This window comes from Leptonychotes weddellii, chromosome 3 (assembly GCF_054177405.1).
Source record: "Leptonychotes weddellii isolate Sample4059 chromosome 3, ASM5417740v2, whole genome shotgun sequence".
Classification (NCBI taxonomy): Eukaryota; Metazoa; Chordata; class Mammalia; order Carnivora; family Phocidae; genus Leptonychotes; species Leptonychotes weddellii.
The window spans coordinates 6855306-6881786 of record NC_138371.1 but is presented as its reverse complement, the minus strand read 5'-3'; the positions used below and the strand labels follow the sequence as shown (position 1 = coordinate 6881786).

At 42.0% G+C, this 26481-nt stretch overlaps 1 long non-coding RNA gene across 1 annotated transcript; it reads left to right on the top strand.

Moving 5' to 3' along the window:
* Positions 1–2726: 2726 nt before the first annotated feature.
* Positions 2727–26264, top strand: LOC145720431 (uncharacterized). The gene is made up of 3 exons (XR_014143332.1): positions 2727–2796; positions 21030–21130; positions 26008–26264. It is a non-coding gene; the product is annotated as an uncharacterized LOC145720431 (long non-coding RNA).
* The last annotated feature ends 217 nt before the right edge of the window (positions 26265–26481 follow it).

The window sequence follows — 26481 nt, the reverse complement described above, 5'->3', positions numbered from 1 at the left end:
TTCTCATATACTGGGGTAGAGTTGTACAAAATCTTTTCAGTTGTTTAATTTTGTCTGCATCTATTATTATAACCTCTTTCAATTTTCCCCTCATTTTGAAATTTCACTAGCTAGTGCTCTAATTTATTTTTATTTTTATTTTTTTATTTTTTTATTTTTAAAGATTTTATTTATTTATCTGACAGAGAGAGACACAGCGAGAGAGGGAACACAAGCAGGGGGAGTAGAAGAGGGAGAAGCAGACTTCCCGCAGAGCAGGGAGCCCGACATGGGGCTCGAACCCAGGACCCCGGGACCATGACCCGAGCTGAAGGCAGATGCCCAACGACTGAGCCACACAGGCGCCCCTAATTTTTTTTTTTTTAAAGATTTTATTTATTTGAGAGAGAGAGTGAGTGAGAGCGAGAGATCAGGAGCAGGGGGAAGGGTTAGAGGGAGAAGCAGACTCCCTGCTGAGCAGGGAGCCCAATGTGGGACTCCATCCCAGGACCTGGGATCTGACTTGAGCTGAAGGCAGACGCTTAACTGACTGAGCCACCCAGGCGCCCTGTTTGATTTTTAATAGAAATTTATTTTTTAATGTTTTTATTTATTGTAAGTAATTTCTACTTTTATCCTTTATTACTAAGAACTTTCTTTAGACTTGTTAAATCTGAAGTGACCATGTGTAGTTGGAATGCAAGTTGAAGACTTGCATGACAGAAGTTTGAGCTGGAAATGTAATTTAAAGGGTCATTGGTATCTAGTTAGTTTCTCTCGATTCTAAGACTTTTTTAAAGGGACTGTCACAGAGAGGGACCTTCCCATTCTCTTCTAACCTTGGGTTCCCCTTTTTGAAAGCCAATAAATATTGTTTATCAAACTGTCCCCTGCCCTAGAGTCTCTGTAATCAACAGAAACTCTTGTGGGTTAAAAAAAGTTGTGTGTGTGTTAAAGTACATAGCATAAAACTTGCCATTTTAACCATTTTTAAGTGTACAATTCAATTGTATTAATTACATTCATGATTTTGTGCAACCATTACTACTGTCCATCCCAAAACTTTTCATCACCCTAAATAGAACTCTGGAACTGTTGAGCTATGACTCTTCATTTCACCTACCTCAGCCCCTGACCACTAATCTACTTCCTCTTTATAAACTTGTCTATTCTAGATACTTCATAAAAATGGAATCATACAGTATTTCTCCTTTGTGTCTTATTTCATTTAGCATGTTTATCAGCATGTCAATCCTTTTTATGATCGAATAATATTTTATTGTGTGTACCACATTTTGTTCATCCAAGGACACTTGAATTGTTTCCACCTTTTGGCTATTGAATAGTGACTAATGCTGAAATGAACATTGGTGCATAAGTATCTGTGTCCCTGTTTTCAATTCATTTGGACATATACCTAGGAGTAGAATTGCTAGGTCATGTGGTAATTCTCTTGTGTAGCTGTTTGAGGAATGTGGGGTTTTTGAAAGGATTTTTTCGTTATGAAATGCATGGTTACTAGAAGGGTTAATAAAAATAGAAAATCATGATGAATTATAGGAAATCTTGAAGTAATAATAATTACATCTGTTCTTTATTGAAATATAACTGGAGCTTGCCCAGTTCTTTCACCAGCTTGTCCATTTTACTTCCTCTTCCCATTTAGTATCATGGAATCACTCCTACCTACGTGCGTGGTTTCTCTTTGACACCTCAGCAGGCCAGGGGGGCTTGGGTTTCAGAACATTTCAAGTAATTTATTTTATAGTCTATACTGTGCCCCAGTCTATCCCTTACAGCATCTCAAATAGACATGCCTATCAGCTTTCTTGCCTTTTAACACAAAATTATTGCAATAAAAATTTAAAAGGAAATAATCTATAATAAACTTTGTTCATGCTTTTACCTGAAAATAGGAGTTTTCACGACTCCAGCATGTCCGTCATTGTGCCTTTCTCAGTGGAGGTGAGTGAAGACTTGAAGATCTCTAGAGTCACCTTCCCCATGGCTCTTCTAGCGCCCTTTTCACTGTGGTGCTCCTGATTCTCTTGATTGCTATCCACTTCTAACTTTATACCTGGCTCCCCATATTATTTAATAATCCACTTTCCTTGGGCTTACTGGTAGTGAAAAGGGAAGATCAACAGCTTTTTGCAATGGTGTCATTTTCTCCTTATTTCTTGTCCCTTGCTCACTAGATTTCAGTTACCTTGGAATCTCTCTGCCCAGTCCATCCACTCATCCCCTTCTCTGGTACTTTCCAGGTCAGGCCAGTCCATGCTAGTGACAAGTGTCGGATCTGTTTACAGTCACATTGCCACTGAAGTCGTAGAATTCTGGACCTGCATGGGGCCTACAAGATTGTGTGCTCTTCTTGACATGTGATAGTCTACCCCAGGGTCTTTCAGTGGAGCACTTCACATTAATTATAAATATTTCATAGCACTGAATGAAAATAGTAAATTTGCTTTCAATAGGACTGTGAGGTCAACTTCACTTTTGTTACAAATAATACCAGGCCACTATGGTAACAGTGACTTATCTCACTGATCAGAAGCTCTAATTAACAGTTATATGTTTTTAATGGAAAAAAAACAACAGAATAGCAAATTAATTTTCAATGCCGTTAAGTTACTAAAAATACTTCCGAGTGTGAGATCCTGGGCAAAAATTAGTTTTTAAAAATGTGCTATGAAAAAATCTGTTGTGATTAAAAGGTTAGAAACAACTGATCTAGTTCATTCCTTTTGTTTTACAGACGAGGAAACTGAGGCTCAGAGAAGTTACTTGGCTTGTCCAGTGTCCCACAGGAAGTTAGTGAGTTCATAAAAGAAAAATACCTTGTATTTACAGTAACAACAGACAATTTCTACATATGGATCATATTATTTAAAGAGCAGATTGTACCAGATCAATTGAATTTCTTTCTATAAGAATATGTTAGGCATTGTTTATTGCCCACCTAATGTCTATTTCCCTTTCCCATATGTGCCTAGATTTTCATCTGTTCCTTCCCCAGATCCTTGTACTTTGGGTGAAGTTGACCCCAGCTGCCAAGCTGAGTCTTGGTTGCCTTATACCAGTTGCTTGGTATGCTTGTTTCCCTTATGCCAATTGAACTTTCTGCAGAATTGGAAATGTTCTAATCTCTGCTGTCCAATCCTGCAACCACTAGCCACTTGTGGGGTTGTTAAGCATTTGACATGTGGCTACTGTGACCTAGAAACTGAATTTTTAATTGTATTTAATTTCAATTAATTTTACTTTAAATAGCTGTGTATGGTTCATGGCTACTCTATTAGACATTGTAGCTTCATACCATTTCCTCTTCCCATAGGCACATGACCTAAGCCGTCTAATCGGGGTGACTCCTGCGTGGGGTTCTGGGATGTAAGTAGTTTCCTGATGGATATCAGCAGGAAACATTTATCCCTAATTGCTCCTGGCAGCTATTCTATGACTTGCTATTAGCGTTGTGAATAGAAGAATGGAGAACAGAAAAAAATCTGGGCCCCTAACTGCCGTTAGTGGGCCCTAGATCGACTGACCCTGAAGCCTGCCTGCCTTACCTCTGGACTTCCAGGCGCATGAGCCACTGAGTCACTTTTGATATATATAAGCTGGTTTGTGTTGAATGTTTTGTCATTTCAACCAAGAATATCCAAGCAAATACAGAGGGCATTACATGCCCGGTGTTATGCTACTTGCTGGAAAAGAAAGATGGTCAAAGAGTAAAATCTCGATGCTTGTCCTTCAGGTGAAATTAGTCTATAAGAGGAGTTACAGTAACAGATACGTGTTCTGGGTCTTGCCTGCCTTAATCCCCTTCAATGGGAATTTCCTTTCTTAAAGTAGGAAATATAGTCTGCCCCTGTCCTCAGGGCCTTGGTTAGACCATGAGTGGACTCCTGACCCAAAGATCTTCAACACATTGACCAGGGACCAGTTAGATTTTTTTTCCTCCACAGCTTAAGGACTCTGGAGCTAAAATGCGACATAGAATGATGGCTGGAGACACTTGGAAACAGAGGCTGCTAGTAACCACAGACAGTGCACATAGAGAAGAGGAACAGATTTGCAGAGAGAGGGAAGGGTCCATTCAGAGAGGGAAGGGCAGAAGGTGAAAGGAAGAGGGAGGAAGAGGAAGAGAAAAAAAAAGTTTATTCTCTGGGCCTTGAAGGATGAGTCTGGTTTGCCAGGTGAAGAAGGGTAAAAAAAAATGCTTGTTACGAACAGGGGCACAGAAGTGGATGATAGGTAGAATAATATCTACAGTGCAAATAGAGCACTTCCTGGTGGTAAGTCTAGAGAAGAGGCTGAAAAAATAGTCTCTGGTGGGGTTTTGCCCAGTTATCTGTGGCTGCTAAGAGACTGAGGTAGTGGAGTCATCCAAGGTTGTTAAGGAAAGGAGACAGTTAGGAAGAGGGGAGAAATTGGGGCATGGCATGGGACTAGTTAAGACTAGAGATACTTGAAGACTTGACTGAGCAATGGCAGCCGGAATGCAGAAGAAGGGATAGGTTACCAAGATATTTCAGAACTAGAATTGGCAGAGTTAGAGGGCAGATCAGATATGGGACTTGAGGCAGAGGAGCATTCAAGAATGTGATTAACTCGATACCTAGTTTAGTAACTGCATGAGTACTTACATTCTTAAATGAGAAAAACAAGACCAGTGGTGAGAGGGACTATGAATTCAGTTTCTGATCACATGTTGAATTTGGGTTATGGGAGGGTCATTCAGTTCATGACATCCAGTAGGCATCTGGAAATAGAAGTGTAGACCCAGAGGAGGGATGGTGAGAATTACAGATCTGAACAGTGTCATCAATTGGAGCTGTGGGAAATTGATGAGATTATTAAGTGGATGGCCCACAGTTGGAATTTACCCGAAGTAGTCATTGTCCTATAAAACCAAGGCACAAGCTGGTAAATACGAAAAACTCAAGGGCAAGATTGGGGGTTGGGAAGTAACTGATAAAGATTTTGAGAGTTTTGTACAAGACCTAATAGAAAAGTGTATGGAACTAAGAGGGAGTGATGAGTATTTTCAAGAAATGAAGGTATACCTCTCTTTCCTTAGTGGGTATCAAATGATTAAGATGATTTTCATTTAAAAAGACTAATTTTCACAATTATTTAAAATCAACCTTTAATCAAGGAGGCCCTCTCTCTCTTTTGCATTAGAATGAATTGAAAGAGAAAAGTTCAATTTGGTATTTATTGAACTGGGAAACTGAGAATCAGCTATAGATGGGGATGATTTTCATCTCCACTTCCCTCTACCTGGGATTCTGGACACTATTGTCTGTGAAGTTTTCTGGTCTTTAGACTCTTAAGAAGGGAAGGCCCGGTCAAGTAGCTCTTCCCGAGTCATCCCTTTGGCCAGCATAGTATTTAACCTGCTACCTAAGGTTTCTGATATTTTTTTCCTTTCGGTAGAGAACCTTTCATTGCCACTACAGAGGATTATGTGCCTACAGGTCCATCTTCCTCGCACTGATTCCCCCTTCGGGTCATTCTAAATCATGCCCTTTCTCTCCTGAGAACTACCAACTCGGTTTTTCCAAGTCATGCAGCAACATGTCAGGGGTTATCTTTGCTTAATAGAGTAGTGGTGACTGTAACGTGTTGAGATTTACAAAAAGCCGTTGAAGACTCTAACTAAGCCTATTGGAAACAAACAAAACAAAACTGGGTCATGTAGCTCTGGATTGGGAGAGAGAACTGACAGTTGTCCTCCTCTGGGTATAGAATGTCCACCATTAAGGACAGATCTTATTTAACATTTTATAGGAGAAAATTGTCCCTGGTTTTCAGATACTGCTTAAAAAAAAAAAAGTAAAAAATGAATGAGTCACCCCTATTGCTGTAAGTAGAACCAGCCTCCCACCCCTGCATATCCTTTCACTAGCCCCTGGAGTGAAAGCTCAGCTACACAGTAAAGTCTCTCATCTCTGCTCCCAGTTAGCTGACCCCCGTTTGGCCAGTCCCCTCAACTCTGACTCATTTGCTTGAGCCAGAAGCAGCAATAACATAGGAACTTGATAAGCTTAGCCTGGGCTTTGATGCTCTTTTTGACCCCCCCCATTTCAAAGCCCCTTTGATAGCAGGTTCTGCAGTTTAGACTGTTACCCTCTTGACTCTGCAGTTCACCCAGGTCTCATTGCACCTACTATTCCGGGTAAAAATACTCTGTGGGCTTGCTCTGGTACATTGGGGCCAGGATCCAAACCTGTCTAGTGAGGCCCGTTTGCATTTCTACCAGGGAAGGGGGTATCCAACAAAATGTGGCAACACTCATAGTAGGAAAAAAAAAGTACTGAACAAGAGCTTTTGCTAGTCATTCTTGCCTCTTAGTGCTTCATTTTCCTTTTTTGTAAACACACACACGTACACACACCCCCATACATATAACACAAACCCTTCATAATAAATACCTGTCTTGACTTCTTCATAGATTCTTTCATAAATCAAATGAGGTAATGGAAGGGAAAGTATCTCAAAAAGGAGAAAGCATAGCATTCCTTTATAGGCATTTCCAAATCTTTTTTTTTTTTGAAACCTGTTGCCTCTTGAAACAATACTTGTCCAATGAATCTTCCTGTAGAGGTTCTCAGACTGCATATCCGTGATGAGCTCTAATGGCTCTCTTTGGCTGTTCTTGCCCACCAGGGGTCTCCAGCCTGCCTCTCCAGCTTACGTTCTTGCACCTACCCATCAGGCCTTAGATCCAGCCAAGCTGGACTTTGTGTCGTTCCTAAATACTCCTTGTGCTTTTCTGCCTTCGAGGGTCTGAGCCTCCTCTTTTCTGCCACGAATGCTGCCTAATTACCCATCTCCTGTGAAAATCATCCCTCGATCTTCAAATGTCAACTGTCATTTTACATGTATATTAATTATCTATTGCTATGTAACAAATGGCCACAAACTTAGTGGCTTAAAGTAACACTTGCAGTTTTTGTGGGTCAGTGTAGCATAATAAGAAATATATATTTGGGACTCTGAAAAACAAACTGAGGGTTCTAGAGGGGAGGGGGGTGGGAGGATGGGTTAGCCTGGTGGTGGGTATTGAGGAGGGCACATTCTGCATGGAGCACTGGGTGTTATGCACAAACAATGAATCATGGAACACTTCATCTAAAACTAATGATGTAATGTATGGGGATTAACATAAGAATAAAAAAAAAAAGAAATATATACTTGGCCTCTGCCCCCGGTTCTTGACTCGGAGCTCCTAAAACCCTGGGAATTTCCTTAGTGATAGAGGTGCTAGGAGCATCTTTTGTTCTAATATTTGGTCTTTGACCCTGGTTCCTGACACAGAGCTCCTAAAACCCTTGTAATTTCCTGAATGGTGGGGATGATGGGAATGTCTTACACAAAGCTCCTAAATCCCCTGGAATTTCCTGAGTGATAGGAGCATCTATTGTTCTATGAAGCAACTCATTGTGGATCCCTGGTAGCAAAAGCATGGGGGCTGGTTACCTAGAAGACCAAGCCATGATTAGAAACTTGAAATTTTCAGCCCCAACCACCATCCTCCAAGGAGGGGAGAAGGGCTGAAGATTGAGTAACAATTGATCATGCCTATGTGATGAAGCCCTCATAAAAATTTCTGAACAACAAGGTTTGGGTTGGTGAATGCATATACATGTTGGGAGGGTGGTGCACCCCACTCCACAGGAACAAAAGCTCTTGCGTTTGGGATCCTTCTGGACCTCACCTTATATGGCTCTTCATCCTGGCTGTTCTTCTGTATCCTTTATTATGTTTTTTTGTACTAAGCCAGTAAATGTACATTCAGTGTTGCCATAAGTTCTGTAAGCCATTATTATAGCAAATTATTGAACCTGAGGAGGGGGTCATGGGAACTCCTCTCCCCAATATGTAGCCAACTCAGAAGTGTGGGTAACCTGGAAACCCACTATGTACATTTGGTGTCTGAAGTTGGGGGCGATCTCGTGGGACTGACCCCTTAACCTGTGAGGTCTGTGCTAAGCCTAGATAGGTAGTGTCAGAATTGAATTAAATTATAGGACACCCAGAGAATTAGGGAATTGCTTGGTGTGGAAAACCCATGCATTTGGTGTCCAAGGTGTTGTGAGTATAAACAAGGCTCTCCTTTAGTCAGGAATCTGGACATGGCTCGGATCTGTCCTCTGCTTCAGAGTTTCTCACAAGGCTATAATCAAGGTGTCACTCATCTGAAGGCTAAGCGTATGTGGTTGTTGGCTGTATTCAGTTCCTTGTGGGCTCTTGGGCTGAGGATCTCAGTTTCTTGCTGGCTGCTGGCCAGAGGCTGCCCTCAGCTCCTTGCTGCATGGGCCTCTCTATATGGCAGCTGTCTTCACTGGATCCAGTAAGGCAGAGAGTCTGCTAACAAGGTGGAAGATACAGTCTTATGTAATCTAATCATGGAAGTGATAGTCCATCATCTTTGCCATATTCTAGTGTTAGAAGCAAGACACAGGTCCTTCCCACACTCATAGGGAGGGGATTATACAAGGGTGTGTAGCCCAGGAGGTGTGAGGATCAGTGGGGCTCATCTCAGAGACTGCTCACTGCAAGATGTTTCCTCCTTTACTTCTTTTTTCCAGCTAAATGTGTGATCTTTCTCTTCTGTGACTCTTCTTCATAGCTACTTTTTTTTTCAGTTTATATTCCATCACTGATCTTATTATGGTTGAGTATTTTCTTTTCTTCCCTCATATAACTGTTTTTGCTCATCTTTCATCCACTTGCACCTCTGAGAACAGAGTCTTGTATCCAGCAAAAGTTCTGCAAAAGAGTCCCCTTTTTCTCCTTCTTTGAAACTGAAGAAGGACCAGGGTTGCTCTCCTGCTTAACACCAGAGTCCTTTCTGCCCACAGCAGCCACATAAGAGCCATTATAAAACCTTCAGATTCGCCAGTTTGGCATCAAAAGCAATGACTCATTCATGTCTATATAACCTGGCTGGGGTGATCCACATTAGTCTGATTTGCATTTAGAGTTAGAGCTTGTTACCTTATTAAGGAGAAACAATTTTCCATCAGAGATGCTTCACACATTAGCTGTTTTTGAGTGGTGCATTGTTCTGTTTCCTAGGGGGCCTGATGGATCTCAGATAATGATGCAGTCTGTAAAAATCAACTTCTTCAAACTGTCTGTTTTGCCTGTTAATGATCACTTTGTGGTCCTGTGTTTTTAGGTCACAGCAAGTGAATTGATAGAGAAGATTGGCTCTTGGAGAAGCAGCATTTTAATTCTGTCTCTTTTGCCCAACAGTGGGCTGGATCTTATCATTCTCGTTGGAGGTGTTCAGTAGGATGAAATATCTTATGTGCTTTAAGAGGCTTCGTACATAAGAGAGAGATATAATATATGTTTGATATATGTGGAATTGAAGACTCAGAACACAGCAAAACTCATGTAGTCTAGCTTCCCATGCTTTGAGGCCAGTCTCCACTTAACCCTCCAAGATAGCTTAGCACCTTTTTCATTTTTTGAAGTTTTGATGGATAGCTAGTCCTGAGAAGTCTGGTAAAGAAACACTGGTTTGACTTTAGTAAACACTGTGTTCTGGTGTTGAAATAATCACATCATAATAAGATGTAAAGGTTGGCCTCTTTAAGAAAAACTCAGATGAAAGTCAACTTAAACTTGGAGGAATCATCCATCTGCTGGGAAAGATGCAGAATTAGTGAGTTAAAGCCAGCTACATTGTGTGCCTACATTTTGGGTCTTTGGGGAGCCATGAAGCTAAAAGCCAATTAAAGCTTTATTAGAGAGAACTTTAAAAGTGGTTTCTCCTGGGCAAGAGAAAGATTTGGAGCAGAGAGTGCTCGGAGAAAAGCAGGAGAATGTTGATGATGTAATTAATACAGTTAACAGCTGGGAATGGGAATCAGTGCAGAGCCCCATCTGAGAAGATGACTCTGGGAGAAACTCAAGTTTGGGCCTGAAAGCCATACCATCTAGGTTTCGGCTCCAACTCAGGAACCTGAAGGCATCTCTGCATGGTCATGGTCAGCCTGGTGAGGAGGATGACCAAACCCTGCCACAATGAGTATGCAGATTAGAACAATATAGAAAAATTGGTAGCATAGGGATTTTTCCTCTGAATGCTTGAGTATTAACTCTTTTCATTCATCTATTCATCTTGTTCTCTTAATATGTCAAGTCCTTCTTTCCCCAGTCTCTACCCAGCTGTCTATTCTCACATTGTTATCTAATTGATGTTCCAAACCTCTACCCCGAGATGTAGAAGTTGGGTAGAGGACATTATCATACTTGTATTCCATTGTCATCCCAAACTCAGAATTTGCCCCAAACAGAGTTGATTGACTTCTCTCATTATCTTGTCACTCAGGCAGATCTCTCAGAAATCATGTTTTCTTTTCCATTCTCACTTCCATCAAGCCTGTTAGGATCCTGAAGGTTGTGTGGCATCATGGGAAGAGCATGAGCTGCCAGCATTCATGAGACTGGTACCCGTGGGCAAGCCTGTTATTTGATCTTTGTGAGCCTCATTTCTCCTATCTCTATTATTGGATAATTGGAATGATAATACCTGCCTACCTCATTAGATTATTGGAGAATACTAAATGTGGTAGTATATGTAAATTACCTAACACAGTGCCAGACGTGTGCAGTAGGTGCTCAATAGCTAGTTACTAGTTTTATCTTGAATGCACAGAGCACAGAACCTGGCATGTTCAGGGCCACTGTTTGGAGATGCCATTCGCATTTGATCCTCCCCTGGAATTGTGGTTCCTAGCTTGGAATGTAGTGGGTATCCTCCTCTAGCACTTCTCAACAGATGAGTTTGGCTTGTATGTTTCAGAGAAAAGCTGCTCTTCCACACCCCATAGGGTCCCCCTCAGCTTTCAGCCACCACACTCACAAATGACTTGTGTCTAGACTCATCCCCTCCTCCATTTATTTTCATACAGAGAAGGTGGCATCTTTGTCCTTCTGCCTGAGGCTAATCTTTACCCCTGGATTCTGATCCCATCCCTTCCTGCCCAGGGCCCCCTCCCAGTCCTCATTGTGTCCTCTTCAACCACACCTTCTGTAGTGGTTCTTTCCCATCAGCAATGAACCATGACCAAGGCTCCCTTATCTTAAAAAAATAAAATAACAACAACCATGTCCTGATTTCTCTGTACCCCTACAGCTACCACCCTGTATTATTCCAGTCCTGCACAGCCAGACTTCCGGAGCCTAGTCCACACCCTCATCTCCTCGTTTACCTTTCATCCCCGTTCCCCACACACATCATTCTGACCTCACTGTGTTTCCTTCTTTCAAATGAGTCTCACTAGGGTTGCCTATGACCTTGTTATTACTAAGGCCACTCTGCTGACCATGTCGAAATTCTTGTTTTTTGTTTTGTTTGGGTTTTTGTGTTTTTCTTGGTTTGTTTGTGTTTGTTTTTGTTTTTTTGCTTTTCTCACCCCATGTTAGCCTGATTTTTCTCCTGCCTCCCTGACTGTACCTCAGTTTCCTTGTAGGCTTTTCTGCTTCTGCTTTCTTAAATATTGGTGTTTCTCCCTGCTTTGACTCTTCTAATTCGAAACCATCTATGAGGAGGCCAGTCCACTCATCCATTTGCCCTCTGTACACAGGTGACACCCTCATTTCCGTCGCCAGCCCAGATCTCTCTTAAGCATCAGATCACCTCAAATTCACTAAGTCCTAACAGAACTTATATCGCCTCCTGGTTGCCTGAAGATGCTCTTCCTGTGGTGGCTCACTGCCCGTTTGTCTGTAGTGTGGCTCTCACACTTTAGTGTGAGAATCAGAACGCCCTGGGGAGCTTGTTCCAATAGACTGTGGGCCCTACCCCCAGAGGTCCTGAGTCCCTAGATCTGGGGTGGGGCCTGAGAACTTGCACTTCCGAGAGTTCCCAGGTGATGCTGTTGCTGCTGGTCAGGGAACTCTACTTTGAGAACTTCTGTTTAAGGAATTGAAGCGGTTTTCCCTATTCTTTACTCTACCCAGATGATCTCCCTCTTTTCCCTTCCATTAGCATCCAAATAATCTTGTCAGTCTTGCCTTTTAAGTACCTCTCTAGTCTGATTTATTGCAGTAACCTGTTAACTGTTTTTTCTTTCTTTTGTTCTTTTTAAAAGATTTTATTTATTTGAGAGAGAGAATGAGCAGGGGAGAGGGGCAGAAGGAGAGGGAGAAGCAGACTCCCTGCTGAGCAGGGAGCCCGACGTGGGGCTCCATCCCAGGACCCTGGGATCATGACCTGAGCCGAAGGCAGATGCTTAACTGACTGAGCCACCCAGGCGCCCCTCTTACTGGCTTTTCTTTCTCTCGTCTCACTTCTCCTAAATCTACTCCCAACACAGCAACCAGTGTGAGCTTCTTAAAACATAAGTTATGTTAGTCTCCTGCCTACTTTCTTCTATAGCTCTTCATTGCTTTTGGGATAAATCCAAACTTCCTAATGTTGACTTGGCGTCTGCCTACCTATATAGCAGCAGCTCTTGTTTCTCCTTCACACAGAAGGCACCAAGCATACAGAAAAGTAATGAGTAATTTAAATATTTATTATATAGCAGTCATTGAGTGCTTACTGTGTTCTAGCCACTGTAGCAGTTTTACACACATTAATTTTAACTTTCCCATTAACCCTATAAGATTGGTTAAATTTTACAGAGGAGGAAATGTGATCCATTTTATAATGTTGCCATCGTCCCGTACACCAGTCATGTCCAGTCAGTTGTGCCCAGGATGACGGGGTTGTATTCCCTCAGAACTCACTGCAAGAGCTAATTAAATAATAATAATATTAATGATAATGATATCAACAACAACAATATTAATAGTATCTGACAGTTTTTGTTATTGTGTTTTGTGCCAGGGTACTACCTGTAAATATAAATCATGTGAACTATTCCAGATTTACTAGGGAGGAAGTTCACAGAGAAGAAGTAACTTGTTCAAAGCCACATGGTTCAGGGTCACAGGACTGAGGTTTGGATTTAGGTCTTGTGACTTCAAAGTTCATGCTTTTAATTACTCTATCATGCCTATGGGTGGAAGCAGTGAAATTATATCGAGAGCTGTTTATTACCTGGCATCTTGTAAAATTTAAAAATTTTCCATGTCTGTAATTGAATTACAAAATTTTTGGCGGGGCGCCTGGGTGGCTCAGTTAGTTAAGCGTCTGCCTTCGGCTCAGGTCATGATCCCAGGGTCCTGGGATCGAGCTCCACATCGGGCTCCCTGCTCTGCGGGAAGTCTGCTTCTCCTCTCCCACTCCCCCTGCTTGTGTTCCTGCTCTCGCTAACTCTCTCTCTGTCAAATAATAAATAAAATCTTAAAAAAGAAACAAAAACAAACTTTTTGGCAACCCTCCTCCTCATTGGAACCCACCCACACGTACCTATCTTTCTTCCAGATCTCATCATACTGTTGTGTTTGGACTTGGAGTCATGCTGGGTCCTGATGCCCCCTCTACTAACCATCTCCTTGGATGATCCCTGGGATAAGTTACTTTACCTCTTTGAATGGCTGATTGCTATTCTCTAAAAATCAAAATAGTAATACTTCCTTCATGGGGTTGCTGAGAAAAATAAATGTGAGAGTACCTGCCTCTTCTTTCTATCCTTCGTGCTTTTGCCTTATGTAACATTGGGCACCATCACGGTGGCTTCCTTACCATCTCCCTATTGTGTTTCCTGCACAGATCGCCACTATCCCCTCCCCTGTTCTCACCCTGTCACTCTCCCTAAGTATGCTGTACAGTGCCACCTGAAAAATATTTGTAAAATATAAATCCCAGGGACTTTCTGTTAATAGTAATGGTGGGCTATTATTCAGACACACTCCTGCCCACTGAAACAACTAAAAATATTTGCATAAAGTAAAAAAAAAAAAAAAGACCCAGAACTTCAAGCATTAAAGAGTTGACAAGCATTACCAGGTTAAAACTGGAGTGGAGAATCCAGGCAATATTGCACATTTGACCAGCAGTAGTGGGGGACAGAAATAAAGCAGCTGGTGTTTCACAAGAAGCTAGGACACCAAAGGGCTACACCATGTGGGTTAGATAGACCTGAAATGTATCAGAGCTCACGTGGAATTACAGCCCAGGTTCAAGCTGACTGGGTTGACCAAGGAATCTCAGTTCTTAAACTGGCCTAAGGGCTGGTATGCCTCCAGGTACCTGGCAAAACGAAGTGGAAATTCTTCAACCCAGGCCTCAAATTATTGACCAGCACAAAATATAGCCAGGCACCCAAGGAAACCATACTGCAATGGCAAGAACCATCAACAACCACAAACAATAGAAACAGCCCTTCATAAATATCATCAGATAATGGAATCTGTAAAAAACAACAACAAAAAACTACTGTATTTAAAGAAATAAAAGATAAGCTTGAACATATCTGCAAAGAGTAGGAAACTATGACATGTGACAAAGCAAATTGAAAAAGGAACCAAATAAAAATTCTAGAAATGAACGTAACTTTAATGAAATTAACTCAGTGGTTGAGGAAAAATGTAGTATACTTGATGACATAGTTTAAAGAAACATGCCTCAGTGGATGAATTTAACAGAAGATTGGATAAAGCTGAAGAAAAATTAATAAACTGGAAGACAGTAAGAAAAAATTATCCAGAGTATAGCATGGATAGACAAATAGAAAACACAGAGGAGGAGGGTCTAAATAAGTTAAAGTCCTAGAAGGAGATGAGTGAAAAAATAAGCAAAATGAAATTTAAGGGTAATGGCTGAAATTTTCCATAACAGCTGAGATACCAAACCACAGATTTAAGATGACCAATGATTGCAAGTAGAATTAAAAAAAAAAATCCTGGGCGCCTGGGTGGCTCAGTCGTTAAGCGTCTGCCTTCGGCTCAGGTCATGATCCCAGGATCCTGGGATCGAGTCCCACATCGGGCTCCCTGCTTGGCAGGAAGCCTGCTTCTCCCTCTCCCACTCCCCCTGCTTGTGTTCCTGCTCCCGCTATCTCTCTCTGTCAAATAAATAAATAAAAATCTTTAAAAAAAAATCCTAACTTAGGTACATCAAGATGTAACTACAGAGGGCGCCTGGGTGGCTCAGTTGGTTAAGCGACTGCCTTCGGCTCAGGTCATGATCCTGGAGTCCCTGGATCGAGTCCCGCATCTCGGGCTCCCTGCTCGGCAGGGAGTCTGCTTCTCCCTCTGACCCTCCCCCCTCTCATGTGCTCTCTCTCATTCTCTCTGTCTCAAATGAATAAATAAAATCTTTTAAAAAAAAAAAAAAGATGTAACTACAGAAAATCAAAAGCAAAGAGAAAATCATAAAAGCAGCTAGAGAAAAAGATTCTCTTCATAGGAGCAACAGACTGACCATTCACCATGTATAATTCTGATCATGTTATTCTCGAAATTTCAATAGCTTTCTATTTCTAAAATATAAAATACATACTCTTCAGCATGTCGTATAAGGCCTTCAACTTGATTAGACACGTAGAACCTTCCTCTTCCCATTTATTCTCAAGTGTGTGCCTTTGTACATGTTCCTCTCCCTTTCTGGAATGTCACTTGTATAATTGGATAGATTGATACTCCTTTGCCCAATTCCTTGTGTTTTTCTTCACATTGCCCCCACTTGGCGTCGCAGTCCAATCATCTGAAAACCTTTTGATGTGTGAAGTGTTAAGAATCATCAAACTTGTCAGTCTATTGTTTATATATATAAGAGAGGACCAAATCAAGATCATTTTTCTTTTTTTTTTTTTTAAGATTTTATTTATTTATTTGAGAGAGACACACAGCATGAGTGGGGAGAGGGGCAGAGGGAGAGGAGACAGAGACAAGCAGACTCCCTGCTGAGCGAGGAGCTCCACATGGGGCTCAATCCCAGGACCCTGAGATCATAACCTGAGCTGAAGTCAGACGCTTCACCGACTGAGCCATCCAAGCGCCCCCAGAATCATTTTTCTTACCAAAATCAGGTGTTGGGTTTGCACTTGATAGTTGTAAGTGGCCATACCAACCCTACCAAACCATGGCATTTTACTTTTTAAGTGTTTAAACAATCTGTAAAAAGAGATTAGGATTTCACTCGACTTTTCTTCCTAGGGTATGTACTGGGGGATATAATGAATAGTTGCTTATATTAGTAGTGTATCTGTTTCTTAGAAAATTCTCTCTTTTAGATGAAGAACTTTGGTAGTCACCAGTTTCTAGAATCTTTTGAACTAGAAGGGACCACAGAGTGCACGGGCCACCTCTGCCTTCAGTATGGCAAAACTGAAGGCCGTGGGGACGCATACCCTCTATCCTTGTGAGGACTCCCAGCCTGCCCTGTTCTAGTAATTTCACCATGGAGTTTTATTTGCTCTGTCAAGCCATTTTTCCTGATATTCAATCAAAAACTCCTTTAAGCGCATTTTTCATATATCAAGACATCCATAGTGGTGGAAATACACTTAGCATCATCCTTCTCAGACACATCTCTCCAATTTTGCCTCTCTTTGCTCTCACTGCCACTATCTAATTCAGATTCTGATTGTGTCTCATCTAGACTGCAATCCCAGCTCCCAACTTTCTAAGATCTTTGCTACTGTTGTCTTTCCATTCAGTGTTTCTTCCAGATTCATAGTCCTGAGAGGTAGGTGTTCCTTACCATTAAAATGCTTTATAGGATGGTGTCCAGGCTTGTCAGTTTCATGGTCTGGACCATATGTTAGAAAGTATGTTCTGTTGAGAATAGAGTTAAATCCTGGGCGCCTGGGTGGCTCAGTCGTTAAGCATCTGCCTTTGGCTTGAGTTGCGATCCTGGGGTCCTGGGATCAAGCCCCGCATTGGGTTCCCTGCTCAGCGGGAGGCTTGCTTCTCTTTCTGTCTCTCTCTCTCCCACTCCCCCTGCTTGTGTTCCCTCTCTGGCTGTCTCTCTCTGTCAAATAAATAAATAAAATAAAAAATGTTCCTTATTTCTTAAAAAAAAAAGAGAGAGAGAATGGAGTTAAATCCTAAAATATCAGTGGCTTAAATAAGAAAGAAATCTATTTCTATCTTATATAAAAGACGACCAGAGTAAGGCAGGCCAGGGCTCAGAGGGTAGTTCCATAGTCTTAAGCTCATTCTGTTGTGCTGCTCTGCAGCGTAGAAAACACCCTTGTCCTGTGGCCTCTGGGACCAAGATGAGTGCTTGAGGTCCAGCTGTCACATCAACATTCCAACCAGCAAGAAGGAAGAAAGAGGGAAGGCTGGGCCTCCATCTTTTAAGGACACTTCCTAGAAGTCACTTACAATACTTTAACCTGCATTTTATTGGCTAAAACTTAGACATATAGGCTATCCTTAGTTGCAAGAAAGCTGAAAAATGTAGTCTTTTAAATAGTTTACCCAGCTAAGAATTGGAGTCCTTGTTGCCAGGAAAGAAGAGACTGGATCTGGGCAGTCACTAGAATGTCTGCTGCAGGACCTTTCCACCAGCCTTGTTCCTCTCCCCACCCCAGAGCATTCTCACCCAGCCCTTTATCTTCAGCCTGTTAGTGGCTACAGTAAATCTCTTAGTAGTCCTTTACCACGTCAGGCCCTTTCACAACTCTGGGCCTTTACCTGCAGTGCCTTTCCTTTCTCATCTTTCTCACATCTATACGTCCTTCAAGCCCAGGTCACTTCCTCAGTGCAGTTTTCTTACCTTCTTTTTTTTTTATTCTTATGTTAATCCCCATACATTACATAGTTTTCTTATCTTCTTAACAGTGACAACGTAACACTAATTCCTGGAGGCACATAGCAGTGGAAGAGCTTTCTGGACTTAGTAGTGGAACACACTTGGGTTTGAATCTCTTCTCCCCAGCTTGGCCTGGAAAGTATAAATATGGAAGGACTCAGCATATAGAGTGTGTTTAAAGCCACAGCCCAGACCTCTCTTTTTGAGTTCCAGACCTTTCTATTGAACTGCTTACTCAAGAGCATCAAATAGAAACACCTCTGAAGTAGAACTCGTGGTTTTCACCTCCTCCTCTAGCCTTTTTTGGGCCAGTAAAGATGCCTCTATCGACCTAGCTGCAGATGTCAGAAAGCTGGAAATCACCCTTCACTTCTCATAGCTAATGCTCTGTAAGCTCTCCTATCTGATCACCACCAAAATCTATCAGCTCAACTCCACAATATGTCTTAGGTTAATCCTTTTCATTCCATCTGCAGTGCCTGCATCATAGCACAATCCTCGCATGTCTGGACTGCTGCGGTAGCTCCTCGCTGGCCTCCCTCCCTCCGCTCTCCACCTGTTTGAACCTCTCCTCGGGCAGTGTGACTTTAGTGCACAAAATCCTTAGCCAGCTTCCCCTTGTATTTAGGTTTCAATTTAGGATGCGTAAATCCTAGAAGACCCCAGCTGACTTGATTCCTGTTACCTCTCATCCTCATCCCTTGCTGTGCCTGTTCTTATGCTCACTATGCTCTGGCTACATGGTTTTCTTTCTGTTCCATGTTTGTGCCAAGAACCTCTCACCTCCGCCCCTTCCCAAGTGCCATTTCCCACCTGGGGTCTTCTGTCCCCGTCTTCACTCCTGAACACACCATCCTCGGGTGTCAGCTTAAATGTCACTTCCCTGCAGGGCCTCTTTTCCTGACCTCTTAATCTAAATTGTATATTGAGAGAACTCTTCCTCCTTAGAACTGTTCTTTCCTTCTTAGCCTTCATCACAATTTATAACTTTATATTTATTGAGTGGTTGTTTATTGAATATCACTCGCACATTAAAGTATATGTTGTGTAAGGGATGGAACCATATTTCTTTTATTCACTGAATCCTTAGTTCCCATGGCTCAATAAATACACATGGAATAAATGAAGAATCTCATGATTAAACAGTGTGGTAGATCTCTCATTAAACTGACAACTTTGCTATTAGTGTAGCAAGATGTAGTTGTTGGAAACCTATGAAGGTGATTCACCTTTCTAACCTGGCATTGCGTTTCTTCACATTCATTGAACGTATCTATGATGCTCACCTGCAGGGCTAAAAGCTTCAGTTTAATTTATTGGAATGCATCTTTGTTTTTTTTTTTTGTTTTGTTTTGTTTTTTATTTATTTGAGAGAGAGAATGAGAGAGAGAGAGAGAGCATGAGAGGGGGAGGATCAGAGGGAGAAGCAGACTCCCTGCCGAGCAGGGAGCCCGATGCGGGACTCGATCCCGGGACTCCAGGATCATGACCCGAGCCGAAGGCAGTCGCTTAACCAACTGAGCCACCCAGGCACCCCTGGAATGCATCTTTGAACAAAGCTTTGTTTCTGTCAGGATATCCTTATGAACACAGAACTTGAAAAGGTCATGTGCAGGTCGCTTCCATGGCTAGCCTTCTTTCTTTGATGTAACTGCTGCAGCCTGGCATAACCTTTGGAACAGAAGACTTGCTTGTTGTTGGGATGGGATCTAAAGCAATAGTTATTTTAAGTTGGAACCATCAGTGACTGTGATAGAAGGTTACATGTCCAGGATTTGGGCTGCCGTAGAAAACCCCCTTGATTGCCAACTCTTGAGACTGAAAGTTCAGCTAGCAGATATCTAGGTAGAGTGTACTGGTTCGTGGTATTTCGAGCCTCCTAATCTTTTCTGAATGAACTTGTTCTGCAGAACACATTGGCAAGATATGTTATGGAGCAGATCAACAACTTGTGTGTTTTTTTTTTCTCCCCCAGAGTATAAAAGATGTTCTGGAAGCATCTAATGATCTTGGAATCCTGAACTATGGTCTAAAATAAAAGATGGATATCCTCTTTTACTGAGGGACAGGGTGATCAACAATGGGAAAATTTTCGTTTGTTTTTTTGTTTTTGGAAAACAGTGAGAATTCTGCTTTCAGTGGGCACTATGGTAGGCATATTTTAGCCTAGATGGAAAAGCAAACAGTTGATCATTCTTAAGCCCCAGTAGGTCAGATCATGTCAGTGTTTCCAGAGTACGCCCAGAATGGTAAAACTTGGCCTTAAGCTGAGCCTTTGCTAAGAGGCTGAAAAGGTCCTGAAAAGGATTTATTTATTTATTTTGGCCTGGGTAATGTCTAAATGATGATAAGTACAAGTCTCTCTTAGCTATCTGGAGTGGGGCCCACATGAATTTGTTGTGACCCCTAGAATCCAGAAACTCCAGTATAGTTGGATAAGAATATTCTGTGGGAGAACTCTAAAGTAACACATGAAAATACAAAATATTAAATGTTCAAAAGTGTATAATTTGCTGCATTTGTTCATGAGTGGTTTTAATACATCTGGTACAGAGCCTAACTCCCTCTTTATTGGGGAGATGTGGTTTCAGTTTCTTGGGTGAATGTTCATTTTATAAGTTTCTTAAGAAAGGAAATTAAATATTTAAAGACTTTAAATACTCTTTATATAATGTCACAGAGAAAAGCCAGGAAAATCAGGGTTGGCTTATTTATTTATTTATTTAATAAATATAATCTATTTTCCACCATTTTGTTTGTTATGGCTGGTACCAAAGTACTTTTAAAAGTTAACATTTATTTTGATTTCAGCAGATGTGCATAATAAATTAACCTATCTCTATTCTTCACTGTGGGCTGGGGCAATATTTCACATCTAGTATGTTTGGCATTTTGACACCTAGCCCGTTGAGCTCAGTTCAGCAGTTTGATGCTCTCCACTTGTATGACGCTTAGCATTTGAGTAACATTAAAAAGATCAAATGTGGCCTGCTGAGCATGAGCATTAATGCAAGTTGGTGATGTGATTGACCTTAGCTAAGTCTCTTAACTACTGTGGGCCTGGGTTTCCTTTTCTGTAAAGTGTGTAGTTTAGGGTAAATGGTGCTCTGAATTTAAAAATCCCACTGGGTGCCTGGGTGGCTCAGTCTGACTCTTGGTTTCGGCTCAGGTTAGGATCTCTTGGGTCACGAGATGGAGACCCATGTTGGCTCCCTGCTCAGCGGGGAGTCTGCTTGAAGATTCTTTCCCTCTGCCCCTCCCCCCACTCTTTCTAAAAAAATTAAATAAATCTTAAAAAAAAAATCCTGTGAGTCTATATGCCTAATAGATATGCACCTAACTGATTCCTCTTCTCTTTTTCTTCTCATTTTAGGAAAAGAGGATGCTGATGCTCCAGTTACAAAAGATGAGAGCACCTCCATGTCACAGGACCCAAGAGCTTTACCAGAGAAATCGCTGCAAAGATCAGCAAAGGTCATTGCCCACAGATTTTCTGCACATGTCCAAATGACTGTCACCTGAGCCACCTGTCAGGGGTATCTCATGCAGTTCAGTTAGGACTGTAGTTGATTAGTTAATCAGAAAAGTCAGTGGAAGCAAGGAGTCATAAAAAGCTAATACTTTGTATAAGTTTAAAGACATACATATATGTTGATTTGCCTGTGTTTGGATGAAGGTCCACAGCCTTTTCTTTTTGTGTGGGTATGTTTATTGAAGTTCTGCATTATCTTTTTCTGCTTAAACCACACTTGTAATGTGACGTCTTTGATTTCCAGTTTGGGTTATGTAAAGTGGAATGAGAATTTAGGCACCACGTGAAGCAATACGAATATAGACTCCTTCTAGATTCTTAGTTTTTTGCTTCAATTTTTTTTATTGTTGTCATGTCCATATCTAATTCAAAAGTAAGTTTTTAATGTCTTTTTTAGTTTTCCCCAAGTATTTAATTTAGTTATTGTAGACACAAAAAATTGCTTTTGCATCCTGTCTGTTAGTTTGCATAGTTCAATTTTATTTTTCAATTATATATACTAGTGGCTTATTCAGATATGGGATCAAACATGGCTGACCCTAGCTATGCAGATAGCTCATGGTAGAAGAAGTGGTTCAGTAGGTGGTAATAGGCATGAAGCTTTCTCTACCAGAGGCATCCTTCAGCATGTTCAGCGTGCAGTGGTAGGGTTGTCACCTCAATCTAGCAAGTGGGTTAAGACAGTACCTCTTGCATATTGACATGAGGAATTTCTAAATTATATTACATATATGTTACCCTCAACTGCCTATCCAGTTATTTTAATAAGCATTTTGAATACTAACCATATGCCCATATACCAGGCAGCATGCTAGGAGATTGTAACGAATGGAGAACCTGTGGGCTAGATCTGGCTTACAAACTTGTGTTTTGTGTGACCTGTGCAGCATTTAAAAGTTTTGACTAAGTAGCCTATTAAAAAAAGAGAGAGAGAGAGAGACTTCTGGCTTCTCTTGACTAAACAAAACATCTGGCAACACTGGGCCACATTCTTAAATGACTTCAGTCAGAGCTGAGTACAGGCAACCCTCTGTAGATGGAACTTGTGTTCTGCAATTTGCTACTGCCCCCCCAATGGTACCCTCTCACTTGCTGGGTTTGTTTGGTTTTTTTTGGATAGTTTCTTAGTTTATTCAATCTAAAAGCACAAGGCAAAACAGCACTTGTATGCAAAACTTATGCTGTCGTCAAGTCATTTCTACTACAACTAATGTATGAATCACAGGTAATGTCAAGCTGCTTCATACACTTCTCGTGCTGTCAGATATTAAAGCAAGAAGCAAGGACTTCTCGTTCAGACAAGATGGCATAGACTCGTTTCTCCTTGCTCTTTCCTATTAGTACAACTATAAACCCTGGAAAATAACAGGAAGCAACCATAAGAGAATTCTGAAGGGTGAAGAGAGGAAGGCAAGTTAGTTAGGGACTCCTCTGTATTCCCCCAGAGGTAGTAGATGGCTGGGGAATGCCAGTAAGGAGGATCCTGCCACAGCAGGTATGTGGTCCAGGAAACCTTTTTCCTCATGGGTCTGAGACACTGCTTTCCCACCCAGAGATACTGGGCAGTCAGGTAGCACCAGGGTCCTACCACAACTAAAAACCTTAAATGGGAAGTTTCTTTGTCCCTGTATGGACATGGATCTGTTTCTAATCCATACTAGAGAGACCAGGTGGCCAGCCTTGAGAAAGTTCTTTTCACCCCCTCAGGCAGTACCGGCAGAGACCAGCTGGAGCCCCAGTGGTTCCATGTCAACCAAATATCAAAATACTACTGCACAGTCTCTCCAAGTGAAATTGTCACTGGAACTAGAGCCCACAAAAGTAGTTCAGGACCTCTGTGCTAAAACAAGATAGGGTAACCTGCCTACTAAAAGAAAAGATTTTAGTAAGACCTTGAATCTCTAACATAATAGACAAAAGGTCCAGGATAGAGAAGGATGCCTCTGGTAGAGAAAGCTTCATGCCTATTACCACCTATTGAAAATCATTCATTTTACCAAGAACCAGGACATCATCACTTGAGTGAGGAGAGACAACTAACTGATGCCAACAACAAGATGTTGCAGTTATCTGACAGTGATTTTAAATCAGCCATCATAAATATGCTTCAACAAGCAATTAAAAATTCTCTCAAAACAAATGAGAAAACAGAAAATCTCAGCAAAGACATAGAAGTTACAAAAAAAGAACCAAGTGGAAATTATAGAACTAAAAAAATACGATAACAGAAATAAAATACTTGCAGGAGGGTCTCAGTAGTAGAGGTGACTCAGCATAGAATTAGTTAACTTGAGAACAGATCAGTAGAATTTGCCCAATCTGAACAGAGAGAAAATAGACTAGAAAACGTGAACAGAACTTCAGGAAGTGTGGGGCAATAAAATAGATTCAGCATTCAGATAATTGGAGTCCTGGAAGGAGAGGATCATCAAGAGAGTGGGGCTTATAGATTGTGCTGATTGGGAACAGGTTAAAAATACCTTAGAGATTTTGATGTGAGCAATGATTATATAACACAAATGTGTAATGGTGTCCATCTTCCATCTGCATCATTGTAATTCTCTTCTGATGGACTCCATAGCTTGTATTTGAGGTTGGAAAATAGCAGTGGATGAACTGTCCCAGAATTGAGGATTTTTTAGGGTGGGTGCAGTGGAAGGGTAAGAGAGGTGAAGCATTTGATGACAGAGGCGAGAGGACTAGAAGTGATGGAACATGATGTCCCTCTGAAGTAGGAAAGGATTCAGGCCTAAGAAGTAGCAAACAGACACAGAGAGCAGGCTGGGATCAAGGCGCTAGTAGTCTTGATGTGGTGAAGAAGCCATGGAGCGGGGCACAGGAGAGTAAGGGAGCTGGACGACGGGTCAGTCTGAGATGATCAGGATTGGACCTGAGGATGCTGGTGGTGGCCATGAGGATGAGTTGCCAAAATGGAATGGAATACCACTGGCGTCGAAGAGGTACAGGGACTGTAAGGGCAAGATAGTGGCTGAGTCATTCACTTGGAAATGTAAGCCAGTTACTAGTTACTCTGCAGTAAACTAGGAGGTCCATGGATGACAGTGACAAGAAGGGGACAGCCTGAACCATAGAAGGTTGCAGACATCTGCACAAGGCTGGAAGAGTAAATGGTCTGGATGTGACAGCACAGGAAAACACAGATGCCTCCTTCAGGGGCTGTGTGTGGAGAAGGAGCAGCCTCTGTCCAAAGGGCCTGGGACAGACAAGCACATGTGAGGACGGGGTCAAGGATTCCTGACAGAGGGCACAGCAGCTTGTTCAAAACAGAATGGTGTTTTCCAAGGAGGAAGGAGGGATCAGGAGAACGTAGAGCCTATCATGGGTCTGAGATTTGCTGAGAGGACAGGTGTCCCTGGGGCAGAGGAAAGGCACACTGACTGGTTGGAGGTTCTCAGTAGACAGGCTGAAGCCCCACATGGAGTCAGAGACACGAACAGGAGCGGCAGCCAGCTCACCAGCAGTCTGAACCTTTGCTCAGGGATCAACGTGCAATGCTGACAAGTAATTCCAGTGAAGGTGTCAAAGTGCAGACTGTCCGCAGTGGGAAAGGGAAACAGTTCAGGAAGAAGAACTTCCCAGGGTGGGTGAGGGGATTCACTTTCTTCAAGAATGCTTTTCTCTTGGTGGAAATAGTACGTCCTTGTAGTGGTGTGGTGGCCTGAGTCTTTGCCTGGTGAAATGAGAGAGTGGATTTAATGTTGGAAAGAAGGAAGGTGAAAAGGTTTCCAGCCTTTTTGTTTTTGTTTTTTTTTAGAGAGGGAGAGAAAGAGAGTGAGTGGCGGTGGGGGGGTGGGAGGAGGGGAGGAGAGAATCTTAGGCAGGCTCCACACCCAGTGTAGAGCCCCACATGGGGCTCAGTCTCAACCCCGAGATCGTGACCTGATTCTGAAATCAAGAGTTGGATCCCCAGTCAACAGAGTCACCCAGGCACCCCGGTTTCCAGCTTTTAAAGACATAATAAAGACCAATTCCTTATTTATATTTAATAACATTTTTTAAAAAGCAACTGTTGTGTTGTTCATGTGAGAAAAATGTAATGCAGAGCAAATACTTGGAACCATACTTCCCTGCCGGAGTCTTACATATGTCCTTAAGACATAGATCTTGGTTATAAAAGCACTTTCATCTAATTGATCCATGTATTGCATGGTTTTCCTTGGATAGATATGCTCACTGGATACGAAGTTGTTGCAACTTAAATACGCATTACTTAGGGGGGCACGTGGGTGGCTCAGTCGGTTGAGCATCTGCCTTTGGCTCAGGTCATGATCCCAGGCTGCTGTGATCAAGCCCCACATCACGCCCGGCATTGGGCTCTCTGCTCGGTGGGGAGCATGCTTCTCCCTCTCCCTCTGCCTGCCACTACCCCTGCTTGTGCTCTCTCTCTCTCTCTCTCTGTCAAATAAATAAATAAAATCTTTAAAAAATATATACACATTAGGGGCGCCTGGGTGGCTCAGTCGTTAAGCGTCTGCCTTCAGCTCAGGTCATGATCCCAGGGTCCTGGGATCGAGCCCCGCATCAGGCTGCCTGCTCTGCGGGAAGCCTGCTTCTCCCTCTCCCACTCCCTCTGCTTGTGTTCCCTCTCTTGCTGTGTCGCTCTCTCTCAAATACATAAATAAAATCTTAAAAAAAAAACAAAACACATTACTTAGTCAGAGCATCACTGAGAGGCACTTCATCTGGACCTAGAAAAACTGCTGGGCCCAGATAGTTGACCTAATAGTATATTGTTGACTTCTCCTGTTATCCAGTCCTGTAGGTAAACAACATTTGACTCTATCTTTGGTGTTTTCAGGTGGTTTACATCTTGGAGAAAAAACATTCCCGGGCAGCAACTGGCTTTCTCAAACTCTTGGCTGATAAGAACAGTGAACTGTTTAGGAAATATGCCTTGTTTTCTCCCTCGGACCACCGAGTGCCTAGAATATATGTGCCTCTCAAGGACTGTCCCCAGGACTTTGTGACCCGGCCTAAAGATTATACCAACACACTGTTCATCTGCCGCATCGTGGACTGGAAGGAGGACAGCAATTTTGCTCTGGGGTAGGTGATCTTTGGCAGGAAAAACCACAGAGTCCAGACAGAACTTATTTTAGGTGGCCTTTTGGTAAACTCTTTTGTGTATTTTAAACATCATTTCTTTATTAAAACATGGGTACTTGGCATATTTGGGTCCTGGTTTTCAGAAATTGTTCTTAACTACCACTTTGACTGGTCACTTGTAGAATTCCTTGAATTGCCAGAAAAAAAAAATCACCTTTTTTTGTTT